At 53.6% G+C, this 16,505-nt stretch overlaps 1 protein-coding gene across 10 annotated transcripts in view; it reads left to right on the forward strand.

Annotated features, from left to right (window-relative positions):
- SSBP3 (single stranded DNA binding protein 3) overlaps nucleotides 1-16,505 on the forward strand; it is a 161,913-nt gene that overhangs the window by 59,624 nt on the left and 85,784 nt on the right. The window contains exon 1 of one of the 10 annotated variants that reach the window (XM_078073107.1): nucleotides 7,892-8,195. The exons of 8 other annotated variants lie outside the window; for them this stretch is intronic. The gene's annotated coding sequence lies outside the window, so the exon portion shown is untranslated. Of the gene's footprint in view, nucleotides 1-7,891; nucleotides 8,196-16,505 lie in introns of those variants that run through there. One more of the 10 variants, XM_078073109.1, reaches the window with a different exon arrangement.

Consider the following 16,505-nt stretch of genomic DNA (forward strand, 5'->3'; position numbering starts at 1 on the left):
GGGAACAAACATTGGGGATCCGAATTCACTGCAATTTCCTAATGTTTCTAGAGGCACGGGCCCACTTCAGGGTCAGGATATGGTTTCCGAGTGGAGCCCCAAACACTTGAAAAACAGGGAGACTTCTGCCCGCGGCCCCTTAGGCCAGGGAATGCAGCCTCCCGGAGCTCGTGCGTCTGGAAGCTTGTCCCAGCCAACCTGTTCCCTTCGTGGGTGAAAAGACATGGAGCCCAGAGAACAGAAAGGACTTGGCCGAGATCACACAGCAGAGCCTTTGAAGACCTTGAATCGGGCCCCAGTGTAAACGCCAGTGAATCAGGCACCCGGTGCAGGCCTTGTTTCCTTAGCTCCGTGTAGCGGCTCTGTTGGGGAGGCACCATTTGTGCAGAAATGGAGGCTCTGTGAACTTGGCCGCTTGCTTCAGAACGCAGCAGAGGCGGCATCGGAACTCAGGCCTTTCTGATTCCACATCCTGGTGCCTCCCAGCAGCGACAGCCCCGGTTCTTGGACTGGCTCTGGTGGGGACCCTGCCTCCTGCTAGCCAGTGGAGGTGGAGCGACTTCAGGAGGGGGCTCCACTGCTTCCGGCCATTGGTGCTGGGGGGACTGGTGGTTCGCCGAGACCCCCTTTCCTCGCCCACCTGGTTTCACCTTTTTCTGTGTCCTCCCTCGTCCCCTCTGAGAGAGCTGCCGAAGTTCGTCTCTCCCCTGGGCCTCCTGGAAAGGGATGGAGGGTGATGAGGCAGAATTTGCACCGTTCTGGGAGTAACTTTCCATCGTTTGTGGCTAAAAATAAAACATGCACTTGCTCCTCCCTGCCTCTGGGCTTTCTTTCGGGGTTTCACCGGGAGCCACTTGCCCCTCTGTTCCCCGCTCCTTGCTGCCCCTCAGTGGGCATGGGGACTCCCACCATTTGGGCACGTGGGGGGGTTTGCTGCTGCTCCCCCTCCCTGAGAACAGGGCGCACAGGGCCTCCACGAGGAAGTGCATCTGCTTTCTGCAGCAGCAGACAACCGGGTCGGTGGACTGGTGCTCCGCATGCTTGGGGACGCCAGCTCCCTTTGCAAATAGCACTGCAGCTGAAAAGAGACAAGCCCCTTTAGAGGGCTTTCCTTGTGCAGCCTGCTTCTTTCTGATATTTGGAATGCACAGAGGCAGGAGAGATAAATTAATTTATTCAATTAATTTTGTAAATATTGACTGAGCAGAAGTTTTATGCCAGTCACATGACAGGGACCCGAGGGCTAACCAAAAAGCAGCAGGACACACAGTCCATTCCTTGAAGGTGCTTATCCTCTATCCAGGTGGGGGAAGAAAGATCTGCGTGTTCAGATAGAACTAGAGCAGGCGAGCCATGGGGTCCTGGCTCTCCACAGCACCCTTCCTTCCAGAATTTGGTTGCAATGTCTGCCTGAGTAGGGAGCTCAATGCCGAACTGTACATTTTGCCTTTCCCTCCTTTTAAGGCACTTTAATTCCTTTCTCCCCCAGCCAAAAAAAAAAAAAAAAAAGGGAAAGGAAAAGTTTTGTTTTTGTTTCTGTTTTTGAGTGCTTATCATGTGCTAGGGCTGGGTACCCTGCTAGTACTATACTTGTGTTTATTTCCGTGGACTCTCAGTCACCCTGGGAAGTAATTTTTACTCTCATCCTTATTTTCCAGTTGATGAAATGGAGGCCCAGAAAGGTTAATTAACTTTCCCAAGATCCCACAGCTAAAGTGTTGCAAAGCTTGGATTCAGATGTAAGCAGATTAATTCCACAGCTCACTCTCCTAACTGCTAGCTGTATAGACACATCCACACTCCCATCTAGAGTTTGCATTCATTTATCTGAGCATGTGTGTCTGTTAAGCACCTACCATCCATCCAGCATGAGTTATCCTAAAGGTGCTTTCTCTTTAAAAAAATCTTCACTATGCTTTCCCTTTGATCTTTAATATTCCTAGTCACCCTGTGGGAGAGGAATTGTACCCCCAATCCCCAACTTTCCTTTTTTTTTTTTAAAAAAAAAAAAACCAAGGTCTCTGTAGAGGCCACCATGCTTTAGAAGCTGCTATTAAACCCTCTTGTCTTAATCTGGAGCCTGTGGGAGAGAGAAGGCCTCTGAGAGCATTCTGCAAACTGTAAAGTGCCCCATGAAATGAAGGCCATGGGGAGAAAGGTGTGTACACAGAAGACTAACTAGTAACATGGACCTCATGCATCATACTTGGGGATTTCTTGCACTGTTGTCATGGTCTGGTTTCAGGTACCTGTGAAAAATTATGGTCATTAAAATGTAATTTGGAATCCCCTGTTGGCTCACAGCAGCTGGTCCAGATGTAGGAGGCTGGGGCTGTCCGTGCTGGAACAAGCTAAGGCTTGTTAGGGGTGTCACTTTGTTCTGCCCTTTGTGTTGCTGAGGAGTAGGGTGGGGGCAAGAGATAGAGCGGCTATTTTTATATTGTTCACGTCATGTTCAGCATTACTGGATGTTTGTGGTTGGGTCCCTGTTTAGCCTCAGCCGGGAAGAGAGAACTCCCTTTGCTGCCTTGGTCTGTGTGGAAACTCAGGCTTGTGCCCGTTGGGTTCGTATATTTTTCTAAAGGCAGAGGGACCCAAAGTGACCATGCAGTCACCCTAGATAGGTCGGAGTTGTCTTATTAGGGCTGAGGTTTCCAGGGCTCTGCAGACTCCTTCCTGGGGTGGAAGGGAGCCTCAGAGGCAAGAGGCTCTGTTGTCCTCATCCACTTCTTTATTACATTCAACAGATGGGTTTTCCGTGTGAGATACACGCCAGATCTTTTTCCAGGTACTTGGAAAGCAAAGTTGAGCCTTGAACAAACGAAGGGGTTAAGGGACAGCCCCCACTCAGTAGAACTCCCAAGTGTCACTTTTGACTCCCCCAAAACTTAACTATTAATGATAGCTTCCTTTTGACCGGAAGCCTTACCGATAGCATAAACAGTGGATGAACGCGTGTTTTGTATGTTCTTTGTATTATATAGTGTATTCTTATAATAAAGTGAACTGGGGAAGAGGAAAAGTTACTAAGAAAATCATAAGGAAGGGAAAATACATTTACAGTACTGCACTGCAAGAAATCTGTGTGTAAGTGGGCGTGCGTGTTCAAACCCGTGTCGTTCAAGGTCAACTGTATTATCCCTCAAGGATTTCATAGTCTAGTCGGGGAAATGGCTGGGTTTTGTTGTAGGTACTGGCTACCCTGTACTGTCTTAGGGGCCACAGGGGCTGTGGGAACGTGGAAGAGGGGCACCTGGACCACACCGGGTGTCAGAGGTGGCTTCCTGGAGGAGGCGTTGAGTTGTAGGAGTTGACTTAATGAATTGGGGGACAAGAGGTTTCAAGTATGCATTTTGGTTCTATTTGCTGTTGAGCTTTATTTGTATACATACATGATGGTATGGGTGGTTGTAAGTCATTATATCTTATTTCATTACTCAGTTGAAGTCCTGGGATTTTATTTCTATACCCAAAGGGCTTGCTGTCTTTGAAAAGTTTGAGGGGGAAAAAAAAATGCTGTGTGTCAGCCAAGCTCTTGTTGCTTCAGAGGTTGGAGATTGGAGGTCAGCCTGGGCCACACAAAGCCTGCCCTTGAAGTCTCTGTCTCTCCAGGCCTCTTGGCACTTCCGGCACCTCTTCCTGCTAAAAGGGCAGGCCAGAGTGGGTTATTGCATAGGATGGGTTAAGGCAGCTGGCTCCCCAGACCCTGGGCCCTGGCCTGTCTTGTGCTCTGAGCCCAAGCATGCGTGACAGGGCCAAGCGTGTGGTCCTACCTGCGTATCCTGCTGGTTGAGGCCTGTAGCCCAGGGACGGCGGGGCTGCTGGTGGATCCCGCTGTGAAGACCCAACTGTGGGATGTGTTGCCGAGTGAAAGTGTACAGAGCAGAGAGCACTTGGCCTGAGGCAGCCCAGCCTGGCCTGGCTACTTCAGAGCAGGGCCTCCCATCTGGAGTTTGCAAGAGTACTGGCTCCTTGTCCTTTTCACGTCCACTGTTTGTGGGCATTCATTTATCTGGTACAGGTTCTGCCAGCAGAGCATCCAGCAGAGCAGCTCTCCCACCACGCGTGGGCGGGGTGTTGAGAAGGCCGTGAATGCGATCCAGTCCTGCCCCTGGGGCAGCTCACAGTTCTACGTGGTCCCCGTGCAGGTGGCCGTGGGGCCTGGCCCGACATGTGCCTTCTGGGACCCTCTGCAGATAGCTGGAATGTCTTGGCGTGTCCCCACCATCCTTGTGAGCCACATGCTGACACTGCAGCATGCCAGCCCGGTCCTTGGTGTGGGATTATTTGCAGTTAGTATTCCAAATGTCAAGTTCCCCTTGACTTGAGCTGAGCAGACGAAACAAAATGGCAGACAGATTAGAAGGGGCTTGAGAAGCCTTTTAGGATTTGAAAACCTTCCTTTGTTGACTTTGAGAAGCTGCTGAAGCAGGCCAGTCTGCAGAGGTGGGACGTCTGCCAGGTGCCCATTGGCTCTCAGGGCTTGGGAGGCTCTGGCCAGTGCTGGCTTTTTTCCTCCAGGTGGATGGCAGCTGGGGTGCCCACTGAGCTTGGGCAGGACTTGAATCCAGTTCCTTCTTGTTAGTTTCCCCAGAGCAGGAGGGGAGGAGGGTGGGAGGTGAGGGGCCGGGGCCTCTGAGGTTTTAGGAGGGATTTGGGTGGGTCCTCCAAGATAGGGGCCATGGCAGGCAGTATCTGTTTAATCTAGACTTGCTTGCCTTGCCTGCTGCAAAGGCTCAGGAGGTGAAAGGGAACTAGGCGCCTTGCTGTATTATAGTTCTTCTGGATGGCTGGTGAAAGGTTTAAATAGGGCTCACCAAAGGTGCAGAAATTCCTGGCTAGAACCTGGAGGGTCATTGCTAGGAGAACCTTGGGGATGGTCCCGTTCATTCCCTTCTTTCTGCAGATGTGGTAGCTGAAGCTCAGAAAGGTTAAGTCATCTGTGCAAAGCCACGCAGGAAGCGGTGAGGCTGGAATTTGAGTCTCTCCGGCTCTAGTGCTCGTACTTGCACCATGATGTCACATTGGCTCTTGCTCCCAGGCCTCCCTTCTGTGAGACTCATGTGTCCTGCCCTTCCCCCAACTGCTTCCTTTTCCTGCCTGCATACCCCAGGAATCCCTCTGCTTCATCCAGCCTGGGAGAAGTCATAGGAACTAAAAGTCTGAGCGAGAACCCAGCCCCCCAACTGCTTCTCCACCACCTTCCAGGGGACGGAGTCCTTGTCTTCTACGATGGTGCCTGTATTCTTGTCCCCCGGAGACAGGCCCAGATGAGTCTCCCTCCTCATTGGGCTACTCCGGGTCGCAGAAAGGGTTCGTGGAATTGATAGGTCTGGCTTCAGGGGAGATCTGAGACTCTTAAATGGTGTGAAGCTCTGCGGTCTGTCGCGGGCCAGTTTGCAGTCTGGCCGGGCGTGTGATCTTGAACCCCATCCTTAAGCCTCCCTCTGTGTCCTGCAGCCACTACAGGGCGGATGGCAGAAAGGTCCTTCTGCATGAAGGCTTCCGCCAGTGGCCCGCAGTCGCTGAACCCAGAGTCGGGAGGCAGTTTTCAGTCCTTTTCCTTGCACACTTAGGCTCGAGTGCCTTTTGTTCCCAGGAAGCACAGCTTTCTCAGTCCCCATCCTGGAACTATCAGCGGAATGTAATAAATCTGATTTGTGTTTATGTTGAAAAAATGAAACACATTTCTGGGGAGGAATGCAGTGGAGGCCTCAAGAAGGGGCTGTGCTTACGACCACGGTTTGCACATGTGGCTTCAGTTTTGAAAGCATGGTGCTTTCCCTCCTTCCTGATAGGCCTCGGGTAGTAAGAGCTGTCTCTCGTGTTCTGGCGTTGGGCAGAGCTGGCCCCGGGCCCTCACAGCTGTGGCTGTCCCCTTCCTAGTTCTGAGTGACCCTGTCACTTCTTGGGGATTGCAGTGCTTCTGGGGACGGCGCCTCCGAGCTGATGAGCAAATCCTCCCCGCTCCCGTTCCAGGTGGAAAACAACGGGATGGAATTTAATAGGCATAAATGTAAAGTCCCGTACGCAGGTTCAAAAAATACCAACTTCACAGGCACAGGACGGGGAAGCTTCATTTGAACCGCGAGTGAGAAAGTGACCCTCGGCATTACCTGACGGTCGGGTCCGTGTGCCAGTGGTTGGCCCTGGCTGAAAGAAAGTAACGCAGGCTCGCTGAACAAGGATCGTGTCCAAAAGGAGAAGGGTGTTGTTGTTGTTGTTGTTGTTGTTGTTGTTGTTTTAATAGTTTATAACAGTAGCGAGGTGCCTTCCATGCGTTATCGTTCCATCCTTAAAGTCATCCTTTGAGATAGGTCAGAGGATCCTCTTTCTTCAGAGGAGGAAACCCAGGCTTGAGAGATGGAGTTTCTTGCCCCGTGTCACAGCACAAGGAAGTGGCAGAGCCGCCTGGAGCCCAGAGCCTGTGCTGTCTGGAGCGCACTAGAGGGTCAGCAGCTGGTGGAGGTGCTGGATAGAGAAAGCCGAAGGAGATGGCTGGCGTTGAGCTTGAAGGCGGTTTTACGGACGCCCTTCTCCTCTGAATGGTCCTCACTGTGTGCCAGGCGCCGTTCTAAACCGTTTATTCATATCAATTTCGTTATTACGCTGTTTTACAGATCAGGAAACTGAGGCACAGAGGGGTTGAGTTACAGGTCCAAGATGATGGGCTTGGACGTGGCAGAGCTGGAATTCAAACCTGGATTGTCTGGCTTGAAGTCTTTAGTATCTAGGCCTCGCAGCCCTGGAGAGGACAAGAGTGGTCAGGGTGGGGGCAGTGGGTGGGGAAGGAGCCGGCCGTGCCCTTTGTTCTTTGAGGCGGCCTGTCTGCAGGATGCTGTTGTGTTTGGATCCGGGGCAGAACCGCAGCCTGCGGGTGGATGTATAAATAGGAGAGGCTTCTGCTCTCCTAAATCTGGACCCCAGGTGGTCACAGAGTAGGCCCCTGGAGGGAGGTAGTGAGCTCCCCACTGCCAGGTGCCTGCCCACCCGTCGGGGATGCCCAGAGAGGCGGGAGGACCAAGGAGACCCCCCGGGGCCCCTCCGAGGCGCTGGCTGGCTCCCAGTCCTTTGTTGAGGACAAGCCCGGCTTTCCTGGCACCTCCCCCACTCCCGGGCAGTGGCACGTCCCCGCGGACCACAAGAGGGGAAGTGACCGGGTGTCCGCCGGGTCCAGCCTGCCCTATTAGGAAGCCCCGGCTGTCAAGCCCGGCAGAAGTGCTGACGGAGGCACCGGGAACAATGCTGCGTGGGAGGAGGCGTGTGCATGTGTTTGCTCGCCTCCTGACCCGAGTGCCAGCAGTGACACACTTTATTTGTCCCCTCCGGTCCCTGGTGGGCACTCAGCCTGACTCCGATGCATTTGACTCCCACGTGGGCCCCTTGTCCTGCGGCAGCGTTGGCTGGTAGCGCGGGGGAGCCCATCAGCCGCCTCTGGTCCCTCCTGGTGCCAGGGCATCTGGGGGCGCTCCTTAGGCTTACCTGGCCTCCTGGGAGTTCTTACCAAGGAGCTGCGGTTCCAGCCCTGCCACCTCCATGTCTCAGGCCAGGGAGTGGAGGCACAGAGAGGTGCAGTGACTTATCCGAGGCCACATAACCGGCAAGTGCGGCCGAAGCTGTAGTCAGGGCCGGGAGACTGGACATGGGGGCGGGGTGGGGGGGGCTTGCAGGGTCTTCTTGTCCACCTGGGGGAACGGCCCACAGCTGCACCTTGACCCGGCCGAGGCATGGCCAGTTGTCAGTGGCGGAGCGGGGGCTGGAACCCGGGGCTCCTGGCTGCCGGTTCCCGGGCCCCTCCCTCCCACAGCCCCCTCCTCCCCTTTCGGCTTCCTTGCGGCCTGTGTCTGCTGCAGCTTCTCCTGCAGCGCTCACTGGTGCCGTGGCTGTGTCTGCCACCCAGGCTTCCTGGCCCATACTGCCGCCGCCGCCGCCTTCCTTGGCCGCCACCGTCTGATTATTCCCGTTGTCACTTCCTTTGCCTCCCAGGACTGGTAGCAGCAGCTGGTTTACGGGAACTTAGCCGAGTGGAAGGAGCGCGGGCCGAGCTAGGCAGCTTTGGGATCCAGTCACAGCTCTTCAACTTGTGAGCTATGTGACCTTGGGCAAGTTGCTTAACCTTTCTGAGCTCTGGTTTCTCATCTGGGAGATAAGATGATTTGGACTAGATAACCTCCAGTGACCTTCCAGCCCTGCAGGTCTGTGACTAATGATTTTCAAGAGAGTGAGTGGGACCCACGTGGACCTGTGCTTGGAGGCTCCTGGGAAGGGCAGGTGGCGTGGGCTGGTGGGAAAGGCTGGTGCGGGGCAGTGTGGGGCATGCATGCATTCAGAGTTCTGGCTTCACCAGAGGACTGTTGGCCTTGGCTTTGGGTGCTGGTGGACACTTGGGGCATGGGACCCCACCATTCTTGGCCCCTTCGCTGCCAGTTCTTCTCTCTGTGCACCCATGCTGCGGGTGCCAACACTACTCGTCCTTGGCGGTGGCTGCTCAGGGTAGAGACGGTGGTGGTGGAGGGTTGGTCAGCTGATTGGCGTGGCCTTGAGGCAGGCATGACAGCCAGGCACAGGCAGGGGCCGGGCCTTGCCACCTCTCCCCTGTATTGGACGCCCCTGGATTTTGTCGTGGGAGGAATGCCAGCCCTGTTATTAGTCCTGAGGGGGGACCTCCCCCCACCTGCACATGAGACCACACGTGTGGGGGAGGGAGGGGAGTTAGAGTTCAACCAGGAGTCTTCAGCCTTTTGTGACTGCTCAGCCCCTTAGTCCTGTGGGCTGTTTACATGGTTTTTGTTCTTTGGTTTTTGCCTTGGCTGTGAAGTTGCACTATTTTCTGAACTAATCCTGTTTCATGTAACCTGAACCCAAGTATCGGGACATGAAGGGCAAGCTTTTTTCTCCTCTTCCTTGACAAAGGCTGTCCTAGACGGTAGCATCTGGAAGTGATTCAGCATCTGGTCTAAGTATTGTGTCCATGCATGGACACACTTGCATGGAATAACGTGCCCTCACCCAGATACTATGCCTTTGTCCCTCCAGCCAGGCATGTACCTCTGCTTCTTTCTATATAGTTGATTTTACATACAGAGGTTATCTTACTGGGACATACACGTATGTGGGTACACATGTGTAAAGCTTTATTTCTACTTACAGTGAGGAAATATTCAAGGGCTTGATGTATAGAAAAGCATTTGCATTGATGGATGTTGATGTATTTTTCTTTGCAAAGTTTAATAAACCATTTAACAGTGCCTTCAGTGACTGTAATTAGCTGATCCCTCATTATTCCCGAGCTCTGCCTTAACAGGCACCCCAGGACCCCGTCCCCACTACTTGGTGTGGCAATCCCCTACCCAGAGTTGAGTGCCCCGGAGAGGTGGCGCAGTTCAAGGTGGCTGTGGCGGCCATCTGTTCATGGTGTTTCTTTGCTGCCTGGTGTTGGTGTGGGTGGGAGCCTGTCCTGTGGGGATTTCTGAGCCTGTTACGTCCTTCAGATTCGGGCTTGGGGGAGGAATGTTTTTGGATGGCACAAGGTTGGAGCTGTCGGTCGTACTGAGATTTGGGCTCTGTCAGCAGATAGGCCTTGTGTTCTCACCGTGGGCGTGACAGGCAGGGAGCCCTGAGTACCTCTGTTCAGTCTGGTGGAGAATGGCCAGGGGGAGGGGAGGTGGCTGGTGATGGTAGAGAGCGACATCCTGTGAACAAGGAAGGGGGTCACCCCTGCTCCCCTTTACCTCAAGGGACTCCTGGCAGGCTGATTTCTAGTAACATCTTGGACTTGATACCAAGAAGAATTTGGTAACCACCAGAGTGAATGAAACAGGAACAGATGGGTGGTCTTGGAGGAGGCACGAGGAGGTGAGTGAGTCGTGTCGGCTGACCCTAGGGGCTGCATTATTAACTCCCTCTGAACTGCCGGTGAAGCAGGGCTGTAAGGTAAGGTGGTTGACACGTCCCTCATGGTCGCCACCCATCCTCGTTCGTCTGGCACCATTGCTCCTTGGGGCAGCCCTCCCTCTATGGTGGTGGCAGTTTATGGATTGTTGCTTTTTTCCATTGATGGTAGAGCTTGGCCCAGGTCTCCCTCGGGCTCAGGCGGGATGGAGAACCCACGGGTGACAGCCCTTGAGAGCAGTTTCCTATAGGTTTTCAGTTCTGCCCTCTTTGCTTGGGGGCTTCCTGCAGTGAGGGATTAATGCAGGTCTCTTTCCTCCCTTGGTTCAAGGCTCTGGTGTGTGTATATTAGGGACCGTATAATATCTGAACTGGGATATTTCTGTAACCAGGCCATGCTATGCATCAGTATGCTAGGCAGTGGGTATAAACCGGATCGTTTGGGATGTACGGTTCCTTAGCGTACATGTTGAAGGCTCACCCCGCAGCTGATGCAACATGTGACCAAAATCCACCGAAAAAGCCATCCAGGGTTCCTCTCCCTTGCCTGCCCCAGCCCTAACATGCACTGTGGGGTGAGGAGGACAGCCACCAAGGCCAGCCTCTCCCCCAGTTCTCAGACTTGCAGCCGGGGCATCCGGATGCCTGAGAAGCAGGGGGTTCCTTGCTTGGGATTGTGCCTTGGAACAGTTGACGGGGAGCTGGATCCTTGAGTTCGGTCTGGAAAATGTCTGTTTCTGGGGAGCCCTCCCAGAGCCTGTGGCTTCCTTGAGGTGAGTTCAGCTCCCCTGCAGCACGGGGCCCAGGCTGAGCCTGGGGGCCCGGGTAGGAGGCAGAGGCTCTGACGACGCGCTGTGTGTGGTTGCAAGCCCCAGCCTGGCCGGCTGTCCTGCTGCCTCCAAAACATAACTCAGTATCGATTGTGCAGGAGGCCCAGACTGTCACATGCAGTAATCCTTGCTCCACAGCAGGCGTACTCCTTGAAGGAAGAAAGGAAGCGGTTTTGTCCCTGGTACAACATGCGTTTAAAAATGCACCTTGATTTAAGAATCTGCTTTTTGAAGCATATTTAAAAATGTCAGAAAGCGGGGCACCTGGGTGGCTCAGTCGTTAGGCGTCTGCCTTCGGCTCAGGTCGTGATCCCAGGGTCCTGGGATCGAGCCCCGCATCGGGCTCCCTGCTCGGCGGGAAGCCTGCTTCTCCCTCTCCCACTCCCCCTGCTTGTGTTCCCTCTCTCGCTGTGTCTCTCTCTGTCAAATAAATAAATAAAATCTTACAAAAAAAAAGGTCAGAAAGATAAATATGCAGCCTTCTCAATGGGACTGCTTTGAACAGCCTTTAAAAAAAAAAAAGTCTGTCATTCGTTCTCAGGGTCACGGACGTATTCAGACTCACAGCCACCCTCCTCACCTTCGGTGGAGCGTCCATCTCTCCTCCAGGAACAGAGTTTTGGTGGGGACTAGGGACTAGACTCTCAAAGTCCCTTTCTTCCAAAAGTCCAGGAGATACATTTGTTTCCCCAGTTTTGAGTCTGGTAGTTAACAGAATATTTTTTTGGAACTTTACTGTTGGACCTGTGAAACAGGCATTGGCTTCTAGCTACTTCCATATGGGGACCCTTCTCACTTCCCATGAAAACCCACCATTCAGAGGATCTAGGGAGGGAAGGTGTATGCTCCAGCCCTGGGTCTCCAAGATGGGCAAACCCTGGCTCCCCTGTTCCAATACAACTTGGAGGAAGTTAGGCCTGGTGTCAGGGGAGCCCCCATTGTTGTGGGGGTGCAAAGCACCACATTTCCAAGGTTGGGGGAATGGCACCATCTACACTCAGTGACAGTTCTGGAAGGGGGTTGGGCCACAGGTGGGGGAGATGCTGCTAGGGGGTCAAATCAGTCTGTGGGCTTTATATCCTGTTTTCATGGTGTGTGGCTTTTTGTAAAGACACCCCGGCGACCAGGCTGTTGATTTTTCTCCCAGAAGGAGTGGGAGGAACCCCAGGGTCTTTCAAGGTGAGAGCAAGGATGTCAAGACATTGTTACGCCATTGAGGAACTTAGAAACCCAGTGGGCAAAGCCGCCTTCTGCCTGAGGGAGAGCTTCCTGGGAGCTTCTGGTTTGACAGGGAGTCATGCATAGTTAGGTCTGGAATGAACCTGGCGGGTTCTCTCTAGGCTAACCTCTGCCATGATAAAGATGAGGAAATGGAGGCCCAGAGAGGTGCTGTGACTTGGCCAAGGCCACGCAGAAGATCGGCAGCTGAGCCGGAAGCTTGTAGTTACCTCGCCCTACAGTCTCCAGTGGGCCTGGCTTTTGACTCAAAGGCCCTGATTGTAGCCTGTGAACAGAGCTCTTGCACACGTCTGGCTCTCACAGGGCCCCTGCCCTCTTCTGGCTCAGCGGGTTAGATCTCTTGACAACTGTCCCTTTGGCATCGCAGACCTTGCCTGTGCTCATCACTCCCCCACTAGGCCCTGGTGTACTGCTCACAGAGCACAGGAGCGAGGAGGGGAGCGCAGGGTGGTCTGCCTGGACAGACGGCCATTGGGCCAAGCCGTGGAAGGGGGGAGACACACACCCCCAGGGTGGGGGGAGAGCTTCCGTTCTCCCGCCCATTCCCCTAGTTGCTCTTCCTCTTCCCCTAAAAACCATTTGGAGGATCATAACATTTATCATGAGCTTTATTATGGGAGACTCTTCTTCATGTTTAAAAATAAACGCTGGCTTACGGAACTATATTTGGTACATGGAAGCCGTTTGCATGTAAATGTGCTTAAAGGACACTGCTTTATTTAAGATGCAGAGTGAGCCCTGGCTAGGGGTACGTGCTGGGGTGGGCTGTGGGAGGGACTCCGGGGTCTGCCTTGCTCAGGACAGTTGGCTTGGAGCCTTCAGTCCCATTGAATCTGTCCTTCTTTCCCAGGGGACAATTGCAAAACAGGATAACTGGTGCTTAAAAATTCATAGAAAATGTTTCTTATCACCACGTCATAATTGTTATGACTCAGAAAAGTAGAATTGCCATTCTACTCTGCCTGTCTGGCCTCACTTTTGTTGCCTACCGAGTCCCCAGCAGCAGCTGCAGAATCATAAAAAAGAGAGAGAGAGAGAGAGAAAGAAAGAAAAATCCAGGGCGATGCTTTATTTATGTTAACGGCTACATTTGACTTGAAGATTCCGTCCCCTGAGCCTTGGGGTCAGCACATTACAGAGTGATTGATGGCTGTCAAGAGTGGGCAGGGCGGCAGATTGCAAAGGGGGAAGTGGACAGATGATGCCATGGCTTTCGGGGGCTTAGCAGAACCCAGACCTTGAAAGGAACGCAGTGGAAAACAAGAGCAGATGGAGAACTCTGCTTTAGGCCCTGCCCTTTCCTCTTCTCTTTCTTTCCTTTTCCCTCCCTTTCCATTGCACGCTAGGACCGGGGCGGGGGCACCCCCTGCACCAGCACACTCCAGAATGTATCACTGTTGCGGTGACCCTGGGGTCACACCCTAGAGAGGCTGGGCCCAAGACGGTGCGCCCCCACCTGCCAGTGTCTGAGTCGTGTTTAGAAACCCGGGGGCTCTTCCCCTGGGGCGCCTCTTGGTGAGAGCCCCGTAGATCTCTGGGTGTCCCCCACCTTCTTCTTGGCCTCATTTCCTAGGTCCAAAAACCAAACAGGAAGGACCACCTCTTCTGGCAAATTGTTCCCACCTTAGGATCCAGGCTACTTCGGATTATGTTTCCAGAGGGCTTTCTGGCTAATCCTTGTGTATTTCGCCGGTGGAAACAAATGGTATTGGACCCACAGGCCTGTTTACAGATGGGGAGACACGGGAATGATGGAGGAGCTTTGAATTTTAAACATTAGCTAATGAGATTGCAGACGGGGGCACTGGGTGGAACGGCCTGGGTATTCCCATGGAGCCCTTCGCAGTCAGTTGTGAGGGAGAGAAGCAGGCCGAGCTTGCTTGCTCGGTGGCTCCACAGACATTTACGGAGCCCCTACCGGGTGCCCGTAGCCCCGGGAAGTAAGAGCTCTGAGTGCTGCCCTGGGGTGTCCCAGCCTGGGTAAATAGAGGATATGCATGGAACCCTGGAGGGAAGAGGGTGGAGGAGGGCGAGGCTGATACTTCCCAGAGTAGGAGCGGAAAAAGGGAAGGCGCTTGGGGAGGGCATCCTGGGCAGCTGCTGGTGGTGGGCGTGCGCGGAGGAGCCCGAGGTGAGGCTGGAGCGCCGTGTGCGCTTTAGAATTGGAACACCGGTCCCCAGGCACAGGCAGGATGGCCAGTGGCTGCGATTCGTCATTTCCCCTGCCTCTGCCTCCCTGCTTCTTGCTGCTCTCGTGCAGTTGTGTTGGAGACCGAGCTGGCTGTTCATTCATCCGCTAATTGTTTTGATAAGAGACTCTAATTATCCACCACGATCATCAGATTACCGTGAGCTCCAGGAGCGAGTTGGAGAGTTTGAGCCCACTGCTGCAGCCATCAGCAGCACCCTCTCCCCGAAAGGGATCCAGCATCAGCACCTGGCCCTCGGTGCCCCGTTCCCGGTCGGTGCCCACTGAGCCACGGCGCGGAGGTGTCCCAGATGGCTGGGGTGGGCGCTGGAAATCCACTGGAAAGCATAGCCCTGATGTCAAGCAGGACTTTCCCTTGGATTATCTTTGCCACTGTGTTAAGTACACAGATAAGGGTTTTGGTTCTAGGAATTTCAGAATAAGGTGAGGAGTGTTGAGAAAATGAGAGGAGAAGCAGTAATGCTTCTAATGAATTGACATCAGCAGTCGAGACATTCAAACACCTTTTTTGGGCCGTTTGATTAAGTTCTACTTACATGTGATTTTGGTATAAAGAGAGCAATAGGCAAAAAACAACCAGGAAGGCAGATTATAAATTAATCCAATAATCAAATCCTCCAGCAAAGGTAATGGGGATGATGGTGTTGTAATTGATCTGATACAGACTTTTACATCAGCAGGAGCTACAGAGGGAGGGAGCATCTCGGGAGGATGATCGTGATCGCATCTGTTGCCTATGGAAAGATCTGTGGTGGCGTGTGTGATCTCTCCCCACAGGGCTTGTTGGAGAGGAGGGTTGTACCCTCAGTGACTCTCTCTGCCTTCATTTAGGCAATGTCTGTAGCTCCCAGATGAGCTGGTGAGTCTGGAGAGGCACGATGGCATCCTGCCTTCGCCCTGTGTGATCAGAGGCGAGGCTTTTTGAGAAAAGGGCAGGCCTGGGCAGTGGGGTCTGGCTGGGGTCTGGAGCGGGGGTGGGGTGGGTGGGCAGGGGCATAACTGCCCAGGGAAAGTCAGATCCTGGTCCGAGACACCAGGCTGCTGTGTGTGTGCTAGCGTCCGAAACTCTGTCTTCTCAGTGATAAGATGGTACCACAGTGGGTGATGTCTGAGTTCCCTCTTGGCTCTCCTCTGTTGAGTTCCTTTGTTCTTGGACCCTCCCCCACGCCCAAGCAGGAAGCCAGAGAACTTAAGTTCAGCTTTCCTTGGTTCTCCAGCATTGGCTGCTCCGGACATACTTTTCCCACCTTCTCCTAGAAGAGGGGGGCCAGCTCTCTGCCTTGGCTCTCCCATTGTCTTCACATTTGGGGCTCAGCTAGCTGGGAAGTTTGGCAACACATCAGGCCATATATCTTGTAAACCGCCCTCCAGAAACGATCTCGTTGAGCAGATTTACCGATATAGTGGGCCCGCCTATTCTCAGGGGCTGCTGTACTAAATCACAGCAGGTCCACTGGACTTGCATGCTCGGCACGGAACTTTTCAGAAAATTTCAGGCAGGATATATCACTGCCCCATTAACTCCCTGCCATTAATCTCCTTCTCCTAAAAACCTGGAGTTTTCCCCAAAGCACTGGAACTTGGTGAAAAACGGACCCATTTGGTAAATTCTGTAAATCAGGCTGGCTTTCTCCTTTCCTCGCTCTCCAGTGGGGCCTGCTTCCATTGCCCTGGGGATGGAATGCTGGGTGGGCAGGCGAAGCTGCAGCCGTGCAGGCTTTCCAGGGGTCACCCCGGGGATGGACACTGGCCTTGAGCGTTGCCGCTCTTTCCCGCTGCCTGACCTGTGGGATCAATGAGCGAACAGTGTTCTCTGGGGGTGGACCAGGGCTGTCATCAGTGAGGGCCGCCAGAGACCGCAGCGGCCCCTGGGGTGGCACAGAGACTGGCGAGGGTATGGGGCCTATGCAGAGGACTGTCTGAAAGGGGCAGGCCCCTTCTCTGATTCTTCCCTGATTGCCGGAGAGGGATTTTGTTCTGACGGGGCTTTGCCCATGGCCCAAAGACTGTTGAGAGTCCATCCCTGCGTCTGGTGCCCATGAGCTGGGGCTTTGGAGTCCACAGACCTGGGTTTGAATGCAGCTTTCTTGGTCACTGACCACAGGAATTCAGCGGTATTTGGAAAAGAAAAGATGCAACTTGGAAGAGTGGGGCCTAGGATGAGCAAAAGGAAGACCAAGAAGGAACAGCTGTGATCTCCAAGAAACAAGTTCTGTCATTCCCCCCCGCCCCCCCAGCTTCTCTATTCTGCGTCTGTAAACTGGGGAGCGCACACTCAGCAAGCATGCTTGAGGATTAAATGAGAAGGTTCTGTAAAAGGCTTAGCATAATACGTC

This window comes from Halichoerus grypus, chromosome 5 (genome assembly GCF_964656455.1).
Source record: "Halichoerus grypus chromosome 5, mHalGry1.hap1.1, whole genome shotgun sequence".
NCBI classification, from domain to species: Eukaryota; Metazoa; Chordata; class Mammalia; order Carnivora; family Phocidae; genus Halichoerus; species Halichoerus grypus.